Genomic DNA, 14,391 nt, shown 5'->3' on the forward strand with positions numbered 1-14,391 from the left:
CGGCACAGCCCGCACTATTGGAAAAATCAAGGCGAGGTACTACTGGCCCCGCCTTACCTCTGACGTCACCCACTACGTCCGGAGCTGCCGTGACTGCCAGCGACGAAAGACCCCACCGACGAGACCCGCCGGACTTCTGCAGCCGATCGCCATCCCATCAAGGCCCTTCCAACAGATTGGAAAGGACCTTCTGGGCCCGCTCCCTACGTTACGATCCGAGAACAAGTGGATTGTCGTAGCAACAGACTACATGACACGCTACGCGGAGACCACCGCTCTTCCGAGGGGGACTGCACAAGAAGTCGCAGTTTTTCATAAGACAAGTTGTGCTGCGACATGGAGCCCCTGACGTCCTCATCACGGACCACGGAACGGCCTTTACTGCGGAGCTCATGCAAGGAATCTTACGATACAGCAACACGGATCACCGAAGAACGAAGGCGTACCACCCCCAAACGAACGGATCAACAGAACGTTTGAACAAGACGATTGCGGATATGCTGTCCATGTACGCGACGTTGAACATCTGACCTGGGATGAAGTGCTCCCGTATGTCGCGTTTGCGTACAACACGGCTATCCAAGAAACCACGCAGATGACACCGTTTGAGCTCGTCTACGGAAGACGGCCGACTACAACACTTGACGCCATGCTGCCGTACGTAGAAGACGACGACCCGAACGCCGACGTCCAAGGATGCCTTCAGCGTGCGGAGGAGGCCCGCCAGCTCGCTCGAGTTCGTATAACGGACCAGCAGCTGGTGGATGCCGGCAGCTACAACCTCCGACGCCGAGCCGCCGAGTACCTCCCAGGGGATCGTGTATGGGTTTGGACTCCCATCCGACGACGCGGACTCGGTGAGAAGCTCCTGCGACGGTATTTCGGACCCTACCAGATTCTACGACGTGTTGGCCAACTTACCTACGAAGTGATCCCCGATGGTGACTCCGGCACATCACGACGACACACGCGGCCCGAAGTCGTCCACGTGGTTCGCTTAAAACCTTTCTACGGACGAATTAGGGACTTTTATTTTATTTGTTCAGACTTTCGCTTATGTTAGCATCGTGTCGATGCACTCTTAGAGGGGGGGGGGGGGTAATGCCGCGAACCATGCATTGTGTTTATTTGTGTTTTGCTTTTACCGCCCGGCTGTGCCGGTCTGTGTTATCTCTGTGCCAAGGAAAGCGCGTGTTCCATTTCTTCTTTCTGTGCCGGATGTGTTATCTGTTCTGATAGGGAGAGCATTCTGATCTAACGTGAACAGCCCAAGATAATCTTCTTGGATCTACAATGCTCTAGATGTGAAGCGACGGTTCGAGTACCATGCGCGGCGAAAGATAAAAAGCCTCCAGAGCAGACGCCGGGGTATTCGACTCGCCGTAGCTCGCATGCGTACGTCACTTTGTTGACTGTTCCTTCGCCGCCTCTGTATCCTTTGAGTTGTTAGGGGAGCACAAGTTCGATCCAATAAACGTGTTTTCCTCGAAGACAACTGAGTCGTCTGTGGCTTCGTGGCAATACTGTGAATCTCTCCGTACGCCGTTAATCTTAACTGGCGATTTTGATGTCGATTTATTATCCCGAGTCTCTTCTTCACAAAATCTTCTAGACATGTTTCTTCCCTGCAGGTATGAAAATGTCATTAATATCCCGACGGGAGTGACGGCGGTATCTCAGACATTGATTGATTTATGTTTCACGAATTACGAACCAAGCAGTTTGCAAGCAGGTGTTATAATTTCAGATGTTACTGATCATATGCCAATCTTCATTTTTTTTCACAGCATTTTGAAGGAAACTGAACAAATACTCCCACTATGCAAATATTAATAACTGATAACAATATTACGATATTTCAGAGATTCATGGCCGTGACCGAATGGAACCCAGTTTTGCTTGCAATCAACCATAAAGATGCCTACATGTTCCCAGACAAAATTCGTTGCAATTATAACTTATCGTTTCCTAATGTTGAGTTAAAGAGAAACAACAAAATAAGGAAACCATGGATTTACTGTAGTCTAATAGAAATCATGATGTTTTAGTCAGTTTAGAAATTTGATCAACAAATTAAATGCTGTTAAAAAAATGCGCCTAATGCATTCCTTGAATATAGGTTTCAAGCTTTTTATATCGACCCAAGAAAATCTGGAACAATATTAATAACCTCATGACGAAAGGCGAGAGACGAGTTATTTTCGTGATTATTCTTGACGGAGGACAATGCACGGGAAGTTTGCGTGCGGATAAGTTTAACAATCCTCTTTTCACAATCAGGTGCGGCTACAGTGACACACAGAGCTAACACTAGTAAAAAACATTGTATTCCATCTTGTACTGGAGGCGCAATGTTTTTTTTTCCCGTTACTGAATCAGAAGCTCTGAGCTTAATTCAAAAACTAAACAACAAACGGGCTTTTGGGGTTGATGAATTTAAAAATACAGCCGACAAAAGCAGTCGCAAGGTAGCAAATTGGGCGAGTTGGATAGCATTGATGGTGGTCAGCGCGAACGGAAACAACCCACAAAGAAGAGAATAGACGACCCAGGCGCTGTCTTGCAACTGAAATTTTATTGGAAGAACACGTGTTATTTCAGCAACCAACAAGAGATAAAGAATTGAAGAAATCATACACGCGTCACACAACCATATCACGCACGCACTTTACACACACGACTTCTCAAGAAAATCTATTTCCTCATGTATTAGTGCGATAGATGGGTGGCTCACACATGTGTCGCCGCTTTTAAGGTGCGAATGCACTTTATAAGCGACCCTGAATTCCGTTGACCGCTGTCCGTCCACATAGCAACAGCTGCGGGTGCGCGCCCTCCTCGTCTTCCTTGGCAACGGGGGGAGATGGGCGACATGGCACATACCCACGTGGGGGATTGGCCAGGAATCTCCTCGTCTTCCTTGGCAACAGGGGGAGATGGGCGCGCGCTGCCTGGCCGCTGACATGGCACATACCCACGTGGGGGATTGGCCAGGAATCAGGCGTGAGAAGGGCTAATGCACCCGCTTAAAGGAGTACTGACACGAAATTTCAAAGCTGAGATCCGCTCTAGCAATCACGTACAACAACAACACAAATAGGTGTCTGTGAATAAATGCATCTTTCTTTCTTTGTAGTTGTGTGTGTGTGTGTGATCTCTCTATCGCGAACATTACCGAACCGCGCAAATTCAACTCCTGCATTCGCACTTTCACATTCTTCCCCTCGGGGAAATGCTGGGAAATTTTTTATAATTCTGTACGCTTCTGCAATTTCCCTCGTGCGCTGGGTTCTGCTTCTCATCACCACGACCGTTTTTTCAAAGTCGGGAACGCAACCGCATTCCTTGCAGTGGCGGGACAGGCGTGAGGACGGCACTTTCTTGAGAGACCCAGCATGTTCTCTTAATCAGAGAACAAGCTGCGCCTTTGACCTACACGTCGCCAAGAGGGCAACAACGGACTTTCGGCCGCAAAACTTTGCCGCCGTCCTGCCGTTCTTTTGTTGGCCGACGGCAGTTCAACTTTTAACAACCCCCGGCCGTTCAACTTTCCCAGACGACGGCTATTCATCCTTGCCAGGGGGCCAACTGTCGAACCATGGCTGGTCCGCCATGGTGAAACCTAAGCCGTGCAACTTACTCGTCCGGCCGTTACACTGCAGCAGGCGTTTTAATAAGGGCTTCCAGCTGTCATGAAGCCCTAGAATACGTATATCCAAGCTATTTCTGCCTTATTTATAACATTGCAACAGCAAGCAATCATTCGTGCTTTTAAGAACGAATTAAATTCAGCAACTGACGAGAGTGTGTGGGTTCGAAAATGTGGTGCGGATTTTTTCTTTGAATTGTTGCCCGTACAGTGATGCGACCGCCATCGTGGTCGTGGACAAAGTACTGACGCTTTGTTCCAATGGAAACCACGTCTGCAATCCCCAGGAGGGCCTGCAGCAGTGAACAAAAAGAAAAAAATAGACGAATTACAACACTGCACAGCTCACACTGTCACGAAACTCAGCAATGCAGTTCGAGGCACCAAGAGATATTTACACTGCTGATATTGACACTGCATCTTGCTTTAAGAATTCAAAAATTCTAGAAAGAACATTTATCTTGAATCTTGAGTTACCAGTACCTGTTGTCTAGTTACAAAGAATTTCTACAACGTTTAGAAAAAGTTCAAACAGCGTATGGCCAAAAGCCATTTTTCAAAGATACAATTGGTTCAAAGATGCACTGGTTCAATAAAACAAACCAGCACAGAGGAAATACTACAAAGTAACAATAGTCACAACGTCTCATCAGACGGCGCCCCAACCTCATTCTGTCAAGACAAAGCTGCGAGTTTCTAAATTTAAGCTATATTTATCAGTCAAACTGTGCTTTATCTGTGAGCATTAGTGCTGATGCACAGCTAGGCTGTTTCACACAGCTCGGTGGCTGCTGGAAGAATACTTCCGTCCATAAACAAACAGTCCATGCGACATGAACCCACCAACGACCTTTGCTTGCTGGCCCGGACAACAAGGAGAACACTGCTACAAATAATTTGTGCTTGCAATTATTGCACCTTATCTTTAGTTCACCAACTAACTGCAACTCAAAAAAGCAACATATGCTCAACCTCAATAATTTTAAGCTAAACTGCATTACTTCATTTCTGAAAAAATAAAAACCTTTGTTTTGAGCACAAGTGCCACAGCTTCAATTTGCAGTCTTCGTTGGTTCGGTGAAAAACTTTTATACAGCTGTTCCAACTATGCAAGCTTACAGCAGTAGTAAAGAGGGCTGGGTTGTTCTCTGAAAATAAAATGAAGGCTGTAAAAGTAGTTTTTTGGACCGTAGAGGCACTCAGCTTCCATAAGCCAACGTTCCAGTGTACTCACCCCAAATTCGGTGTGAACAGGAAGAGGAACGGAGAGCGCGCAAGATATTTCCAATTTACACTAAGCTGAACAAGCTCAGCCAACACTCTAGCTCGTGTACAGGGATGATAACCACGAATTTACATATGTAGCAACAAATGAGAAGTTGAATTGCTTTTTCTCTGTTTTGATAAAAGTAAATGATCTGAGTTCATGCCGAAACTGCTGAAAATTTTATTTCTTTGCAAAGGTGCCAAGAGAAGGGCGCATTTTTAAGTAATATATTCCAGGTACTGATTGGTGATCCAGATAGCTTCTCCAATTGCCTGCCAGGCACTGCCGCTCAAGCCCAACGCTGGTTTGGCAGGCCTGCATCCTTGTATTTTTAAGTGCGAATGCACTTCTTAAGCGACCCTGAATCACGCGTCCACCGCCGTCCGTCCGTCCGCACCACATACCCACTTAGGGCGATTGGCCAAGAAGAGTTCCTAATTTCATTAGCACATACCCACTTAGGGCGATTGGCCAAGAATCGGGCGTGAGAAGGGCTAATGCACCCGCTTAAAGAAGTACTGACACGAAATTTCAAAGCTGAGATCCGCTCTAGCAATCAAGTACAACGACAACACAAATAGGTGTCTGTGAATAAATGCATCTTTCTTTCTTTGTAGTTGTGTGTGTGTGTGTGATCTCTCTTTCGCGAACATTACCGAACCGCGCAAATTCAACTCCTGCATTCGCACTTTCACATTCTTCCCCTCGGGGAAATGCGGGGAAATTGTTTCAGTATTCTGCCCATTAAAGCATTATTATTATTAAAAAAATACACGGCGATCCAACAGCCCCGTTCACACAGCTAAATGCATGCAAACAATTGCCCAAAACATCCTGTAGCCAGAAAATGCGCCTCCATGGTTCAACGTGTCTCTATACTTGTACAAAATTATTTTCGCTTCCCTGTCCCAATTGCCTAACTGTAAGAACTGCCCACCCACAACGGCGTTATTTTGTTCTCCTGTTACTATTGCATCTACAAATCAACAAATCTGTTTGTCCATTGAATACATGACAAAATCAGTCAGGCCGACCCTTTGCAAATATTAATTTTTTTCAATTTTATGCTGGTCTGCACCAAATATCTTTTCCTTTAATGGCACTCACCGAATTTTAGTATTATAAATCAAGAAACCGTTTTCTTAATAATAAAAAAGCTTTCCTTTTTCATTCTATATTCAGTAATCAAGCAAAATGACTCGTTTCTATCTTTATAGGGTACTTAAAAATAGCACACAAACATTTTGGCAAGTAACAAAAAGTAAAAAAAGGGTCGCTAGTACGGATACACTTCTCGTTTGGTAATCTCACCTGCGTAAAGAAGATCAGCGGATTGTAAGCCCACCGCATACTGCCAGTGCCGCCGTGCCCACTGAGCTTGACGAACGAAGGCTGCTTATATGTACTCCAGTTGCACGATGGCGCCGCCTGCAGGCTGACATCCTCGGCTGTAAGCAATGACTTAGACGATCCGTGAAATATTCCCGCGCCTTCCCGCGAGGGGAACACGAGTAAATGCAGAGCATATTGGGGCCTCAGTACTGATTGAAGGCAGTGTTGCTTCCATCGCTTCTTCCGAGATGCTGGAGTAGCAGACACGAGTAAACGTGGGCACGAGCGTCAACCAAGGAAGGAAGGAGCAACGCAGTGACTGAAACACGAGCGACCGCTAGCCGCTATATTTGCAGCGCGCGCAGTAGAGGGAGAGCCGTACGGGGGGGAGAGAGCGCATGCGCAAGCCGCGCGCGCCCTTCCATGACCCACCACGCTGCTATCACGCACCTTTTAGGCCGAGACCGCGACGGAGCGAACGGGCTGACTACGACGCATGCGCGCGCCAGCTGCTGCTGAGAGAGAGGAGGGAAGGAGATGCGCACCTGCCGTGGACGCGAAACTGTTGACACCGTCCGACGCAGGAACAGGCGAGGCTAAGAAATGCTCTGCATTTAAAATATGCAGTGGACATTTTCAAGAAGATGGTTACTAACGCGAGAACGTGGCAGCTGTGAACATAGTGGCTTAACCTTGCAAAAACACTGCGCTAAATTGAAATTACGAAGACGAAGGACGGCGGAACACACGATGCACACTTACGAAGTGTGCATCGTGTGTCCCGCCGTCCTTCGTCTTCATAATTTCAATTTAGCGCAGTGTTTTTGCAAGAAATAATGTAGCAACTAGCCCAGAAGCGAGCTCTCATTGGCTTAACCGCTGGGCAGTAAAAAAACAGCAAAAGCAAAATGCTGAATGCAAAGTCCGCTATGGTGATGCTGCTGTAGGAATATTCAACTGCAATTTATCGACATGAAGTTACGATTGCCCTTTTTGCTGAAAATGATGGAGAAGGCACTGTCAGCTTGTAGTTTACTCCTTTATAGCGGCCAATGATTCTAAGATTTTTGAGGATCCCAATTATCATACGCTGCCTTGTTTACTCAATTTAGTTAAGATCAAAGGCTATTTAAATTGCGTACTGACCCCGTATGGGCTCAATGTGTTTTTGACCGCCAATATGAAAAACCACCGGGGTTATGGGATGACTTGCCCAAGCCACCCGCTTCTCCCTCTACTTCCGTTCAGGTCTAGTATATCTAATACTAAGCTGCATTTTATGAGTGGGAAATTCTCTGTTCTTTAAATTACACAAACAAAGCAGCAACCACACAGCTTACTCTAAACTTCAAAACGGCATAGTGCTTTCAGGAGAGACACATTGAAGAGGTCGCGAAGAGAGTTTCAGAAAATTGTTGTTTGGGTACTTATTACTGTGTAAAGTTGATAAACAAACAATGCATACCCGTTTTGTTGCCCGATATCAGCAAAGAGGGAAAAATGCAGTTAAGGTTCCACCAAGCCAGTCCTCCGCAACTGGTGAAGTGGCGTTTTGGTAAGAAGCCAATCACACTCATCGCCACATGTCGGCACAGAGCGGGCTCGCAAAGGGTCAGATAAAGCTACAACATCTGCGCTATGATGAAACTCACCCTGCAACTATATGGGAGATGTCTGATCTATGATATTACTGATCAACATGGTGGAACTTTCTGTCAACAATGCGGGCGTGTGGCCCAGGGAGAAGTACCCATAACTAAATGTTTGTAAACTGTTCCCACTGTTTCACACGAGATAAACTGCAGACGTATGTCGCATGTGACCTGTAATGTGAGTTGCGCGAACGTGAACCCTCTAACCTCAAAAAATAAATGACAGAAAGCTTAAAATAAGAATTGACCACGTGAACACATTTATCAAAGGAACTTCGAGTAGTCGGCACCGAACAACAGCCTGTCATTTACTCATCAGGAACAAAGTAACTAGCTAGAAGCAGTGATACAGCGCCGAGTCTCACCATCACGCAGTTCGATTGCTTTCCTGTTTCCTGAAATAAACAATGCTGTTAACGTTGTTTCGTTGATTGGATAGGCTCCCTTTCAGCTTACTGCAGAAATGGTCAACAGTAAATTGGCAGTTAAAGCTCTGGGTTGATTAAAGTTTATGAAAACACACCAGAGTGCTTGGTTACAATTGTGAAGCAGCATTTATGCCGCAGTTTTATGCCGTGCACGCTCCTCGGTTTGATAGGTATTGGGTAAAGTGACTGACTACTATGCAGGCTGGCCATAAATTTGGGCTCGCCCGGCAGCCGGAAGTTCGAATCGCACACGGGGCACATTTTTGTGTTGCTTGAACGGTTTTGTGCCATTTGTGCAATAAAGGTATGATTCCAGACAATTTCGCAAAATATGAAGTTGACGGGGAAACTGGCTACAAATCGTAAAAACAGCACAGTAGGTCTCAGTCATAGCCTATGTCTGAGTTCTACAATGGCTGCCAGACAAATAGCCGTCGCGACACCAGTCACGTCAACAAAAAACTGGTTACGGCATCAAATAAAGGACGCGGTATTTTTAAAATGTCGGGGTTGCAGTTGTACAGAACAATAAAGATAAAGAGCGTTTAACTTTTGGACGTTCTTGCTGTGAGGTTACTGCTAGTTGCGCTGCCAACCGACGATACGCGCATGGTCGCTTGCGATGCACCTCAAAACGAGAATTTCTAAGGCGCCTCCTAATTTCCAGAAGCAATGAATTGTGAAAATATTTAGGATTTATGTTCCTAAAAGGTTTTTCAAACAGGCAAAATTAAGCGAAGACAACTGCATTTTGTCTTCAAGACTTCTTAAATTTCCATGGGCTTGAAATTTGAAGCCATCTGATTTGAAACCAAACTTCCCCTCTTTTACCCTGCCTTAATCCTGCCTTTTTTATATACACAGAATCTTGTTAGTGCCAACACTTTATTTGAACAACGCCTCCTATGAATATTTGCATCAGTTCTGTCTGCCAATGAGTGCATTAATGGGTTGAAACAACACTTGTAAACAAGGCAAAATATTGACAACCACAGAAGAACAGTAGCTGAGAAAGACTGCTACGGAGTAGCAACTATTATGCGATGCAAAAACTCACAACCATAGGTACACGGCTATACATGCAAGAAAAAATGTGATAAGGAAAGTTTGCAGTCTCTATAATTAATACGCTCTTCCATATACCTAATCTCTCCGGTGTACAGGATTGTTCACACAATCATATTCCTTCTCATGAGGTAAGCCTCCCGTATTTTTCTCGCATGTGTGCCACTGCACTGACACCGTATTTTTGATTTCTTAAAAGAGTGCTGGACTCCATATCTCCGCCATACAGTGCAAGTCATGCTCCCACAAAGTTAAGGAACGCTTCGGCGCGCAGATTATCTTGATCAAGGTATTGGAATTCCTGCAGTCATTCGTGTTAGCGGCAGCGCATGTATTACTAAAAAAGAGAAGAACCGAGAAGTTTAATGGAAAATATAAAACATGAAGTTGTGCCATACGTTCAAAATATGTCCCATATTATAGGAAACGTTATGAATGACAGGAGTTGAGGTGGTTTTTTATTACCCATCAAGCATGCAGGAATGTGCACCCACATTGTAAGCAAGAAAAAAGGAACCCTGCAACATGATTTAAGCAGGACAAATAAACCTGCGCGGTGTTTTGAATACATTTCCAGGAATACCTGAGCCAAATATTATACGTGCACGTGAAGAGGTTAGCACGCCAATCGCTGCGAAAAACGCGGAAATACTGGAAATACCAACGCGCTCTGTTCAATTTTCCTAATTATGCATCACTGGCACCTGGCCAACTGCATCATTTCTGCCATGGCTACAAGGCTGTCCTATTAGCTGTCGCTGGTCAACTTCATTGCTTATTTCTCGCAATTTCTGTGATGCTCTGCCGTCATTGGCACTCTGCACCAACATCGTCTATGCCTGATTGTCTATGAACAGTTTCGGAGTTTCTTTTATTTTGAGTGTGCGCGGGTCATGAGTGACTAACCCAATACTTCCCTTTCGACCAAACCCCTTGAGAGCAAACGTTTATTTCTTCTAAAACGCCATAGTAGTTGGAGTGCGCGCTTGCAAGAAGGCAGCAATGCTTGCCTTTTCGTTACTCCGGACCGGAAATATACCATTGCAGTGTTTGTTTATCAACTTTACACAGCAATAAATACCCACACAAGACAATTTTATTGAAACGCTCCTTTGCGACCCTTTTAATGTGTCTCTCCTGTAACACTATGCAATTTTGAAGTTTGAAGCTAAGACTAAGCTCTGTGGTTGTTGCTTTGTTTGTGTAATTTAAAGACCAGAGAATTTACCACTGATAAAATACAGCTTAGTATTAGATACAGTATACCTGAATGGAACTGGAGGGAAAGGCGGGCGGCTTGGACAAGTTATCCCATAACCGCGGTGGTTTTTCACATAGGTGGTCAAAAACACATGAAGCACATACGGGTCAGTATGCAATTTAAATAGCCTTTGAGCTTAACTAAATTGAGTTAACGAGGAATTGAAGTTAACTGGAAGCCTCAAAAAACTTAGAATCATTGACCGCTAAAGGAGTAAACTACAATTTGTCAGTACCTTCGCCCTCACCTTGAGCAAAACAAGGCAACCGCACATCGACTACTCTAAACATTTCCACTGTTGCATTACATTGATAATCCCAAATAAGCGAAAATTCGCTAATACTTGCCCCAAGCCACATTTTCACTCACGCGCATGATCAAGGTTCTGCAGACTATCTTGATTGTAAATATGTCAAAAGGGCGGAGCTTTGGACATTTTGAAATTATGCTTATTCATTTCACATAACATGCGCAAAATCAATGCGCTTTCTATCAATTATTCGATAGCCAAACGTAGCCGTATACATTGCTTACGGCAACCAACTAGCTATGAAGGCTATACGGAAAAACAGAGCTTTCTAGAACAGTTTTTTTCGCGGTTAAGCACCATGGCCTTGTAGGGTTCACTGCGATTAAATATACTTCCGTATTTGCCGTAAGGATTTGCGTTTTGAAGCTCTTCGCAGTTTATTTCAGCGACAAGCGCAGCTTTGTGGCGCATATTCCAAACACATTGGTTCGCCCCTCTGTTTACATCTTTTTTTTTAGTCACAAGATATCTACGCCGGATGAAGTGAGATAAGTCATCGAACCTGCAATGATTTCGCGCTGTTTATCACAAGTCGTTACTACAGAATCAGCCCGGTGAATGGTGCGGATACGACTTTGTCATCGAGCTCTCTCTGGTAACTCTGCTGCCGATTCAGCGCTTAATGCCGTTTCTATCACCAAGTACAAAAGCCCGCGTTATGCGTGTGCGTTACAATTCTTTAGGACATCGAAGCCATGAACTTTCCAGCTAAAGCACAGCAAATACGCGAACTTGAATATAATCGTTATGTCCCACCTGTTTTTTGGGCGGCTGCCAACGAACAGCAGTAAAGGTCTTTAAAATGTTGCGAACAAAGCGCGCCTTGCCTCTTTATTTTTCATTCTCAGCCTGATTTGGTTTGTATTTTCTCAAACGGTGGCTAAAAGCTATGTTTTGGCCTTTGATTGTGGTGGTGAAGGAAGCTGGATTTTAGACATGTGCCATAATGTCTGGTTTAGGACTTTTGGAATTTCATCGTTATATTATTACTGACCAAGCTTAAACAGCTGCGATTATCAAAGCCTCAAACATAGCTCCTCATTAGGCCATCCTAATTCTGCACTTCCAATATTTTTAACTGCTCCTAATGCTTCCAAGCGTAGTTGTCATTCCATCCCTTCGGAAAAAAACATTGAGCTGTGTGTAGCCCGGGCTATTTCTTGGAACGCTGAGTAAGTTAAAAGGAGAACACTTCTGCAGCGCTTGTTTCATTTTGGAAAATACGTAAATATTCTTCCGAAATCTTTACTCATACTTTACAAACTGTGTAGATTTAAGGTTTGCAGTGTAAAAACAGCTTAAGGGTATAAATTTTCGGAGAACGTTTTTTCACTTCCCCGTCCTGTCGCATATTTAAACGTAAATAAGAATTCGCTTTCTTTCTTATTTAGAATCATCGGTATTCTTGAGCTGGAAGCTCACCCATGATACCGCTCATGAGAGAAATTTTTTTTAAATATTTGTTGTGCGGAGTTCCAGTTCGGGGTCTCTTTTGAGGCCAGTCCCTTGTACTAATACCTCTGTTTATTGTTGACTCAGAAGTTGACCAGAGCTAAAAACGTTTGTTCGATCTTTGACGCATTGTATTCAAGGTGTTGCGAAAACTAAACCTGATGCTAAGAACTTTAACATGCTACGCAAAAGGGCCTTCCAACAAACCCTTACAAAAAATTTGGGACATATTCAATAAGTTATATTTTTTAAAGAATTCTTCCCTACTGCGTCTCCTTCAGTTTTAACAGCAAAGCTTTCTACGTCTACCAGCCAACTGTTCTTTAGTGGCCTGCAGACAATAAACTCGCAACGCGGCTGGGGAGGCGGAGGGCGCTTTTCACTCAAAGAGCACAGTGTAAATGGCGCAGCGATAGGGCGCTATTACCCAGCGTTCCTCGTGCTCACCCAGGCGTGCACGTCGGCGGGACCCTTCCGTCGTCTTTGTTGTCTGCTTTAGCGACAGTGGTGGGCGACAGTGATGGGCCGGAGGATTTACGCAATCCTCCGGCACGTGTACTCCAGTTTCTAACGTTGATGCGATTAACGGTGCCATACCGACTAAATATAAATAGCGATGTGCAAGTTCATATCGATGCACAACAAAGATTCAAATGATCATGTGACGACACATTTCGCTTTTGTGTTTTACCAATTCGTATGAAAGAAAGATCAACCACATTTTTTTACTACCTAAACTTGACAATATTTGTCTGTATGTCGGTGTGTCTTTGTGTCCCACGTTTGAGCCACCACGCCAAAAATTGAGGAAGGTTTGCACTCACTCGAAAGACTTGGATAACGAAGCTGTTATAGGTGAGCATTGCCGGACACATAGTTAAGTCATGGTTAAGTTCCAGTATCACTCTTTATTTCTACAGTTGCCGTGCCAGCAATCGCCGTCATATAAATCGATCAGGTCGTCGTCTCCGTAGCGGTAAGTGGTGGACGCAAATTCATCCGTCGCGGTGTAGACTTCCACTAGCTCAACTGGAAAAGCTTGCACAGAGTCGCGCAAGGCGCCGGTGGTTCTGTGGCGCCGGCGTTCTTGCAGCCGCCCGCGGTTCCCGCGAAAGACACCGCGTCCCCTAAAACCACACGTTTACTGGAAGCCCCGTTCCGCCAAGGTTCACTCCTCAGCCAGTCCGGCTGCACACACGTAGTCCAGCGCAGTCCCCCATTTTGGTTGGTGGAGTGGAGCCATAACAAGAATGTCACTAACCACTCTGGGGGGTTGGCCAAGTCTGATTGTGGTTTCAGTGTTGAAGAAGCATAAGCATTACTTTCAAATAAAGCGCAAATAAAAGTAGGATAAGGGGGGGGGGGGGGTACAGTAATGCTAACAATTTGAAAACCCCAAAAAATTCAATACTGCTGTAACAACAGGTACTTTATTAAACGATCAAAAATTGGTTGATGCGATTGCTGAACAAGGCAATCCAACACTCTGATTAGGCAATAAAAGAATGAAAGGCGCGACAAACATCCCAGTTGCACCCACCAAGCCCGACTGCCCCAAATGACGATAAATTAGGCACCGACAAGGTGAGGCCCAGGCGCCGGAGGGGAACCTTCGGATAACGATTTCGGAGGGAGGTCAACCGGCGGCAAGACAACAGGAAGTTTCATTCGTATCCTCCCCTTGACAGAAGCAGTACATGGCCGATGGCGCTATGCGTGCGCGGTGCAGTCAAAAACTCAAATTAGGTGTCCGGCAGCGAAACCAAGTCAGTGTGACCTCACACAATCGAGATTGCGCAAAGTCACACTTTCAACAGTAACGGAGATGATCAATGTCCGCGCAGCCAGCGATACTATCTGGTGGGAAGCTCTCCAGCGAACTCTACCTTCGAAACCTAGTTGCAACAACGTAGGCTGTTGCAACTAGGTTTCGCACCTTCTTTGGCGAATCTTGTCGTCCTTCTTATGAGCAGGT

The sequence above is a fragment of the Haemaphysalis longicornis genome, unplaced genomic scaffold (genome assembly GCF_048455015.1).
Source record: "Haemaphysalis longicornis isolate Haplotype H1 unplaced genomic scaffold, Haemaphysalis longicornis Haplotype H1 scaffold_7, whole genome shotgun sequence".
Taxonomy (NCBI): domain Eukaryota; kingdom Metazoa; phylum Arthropoda; class Arachnida; order Ixodida; family Ixodidae; genus Haemaphysalis; species Haemaphysalis longicornis.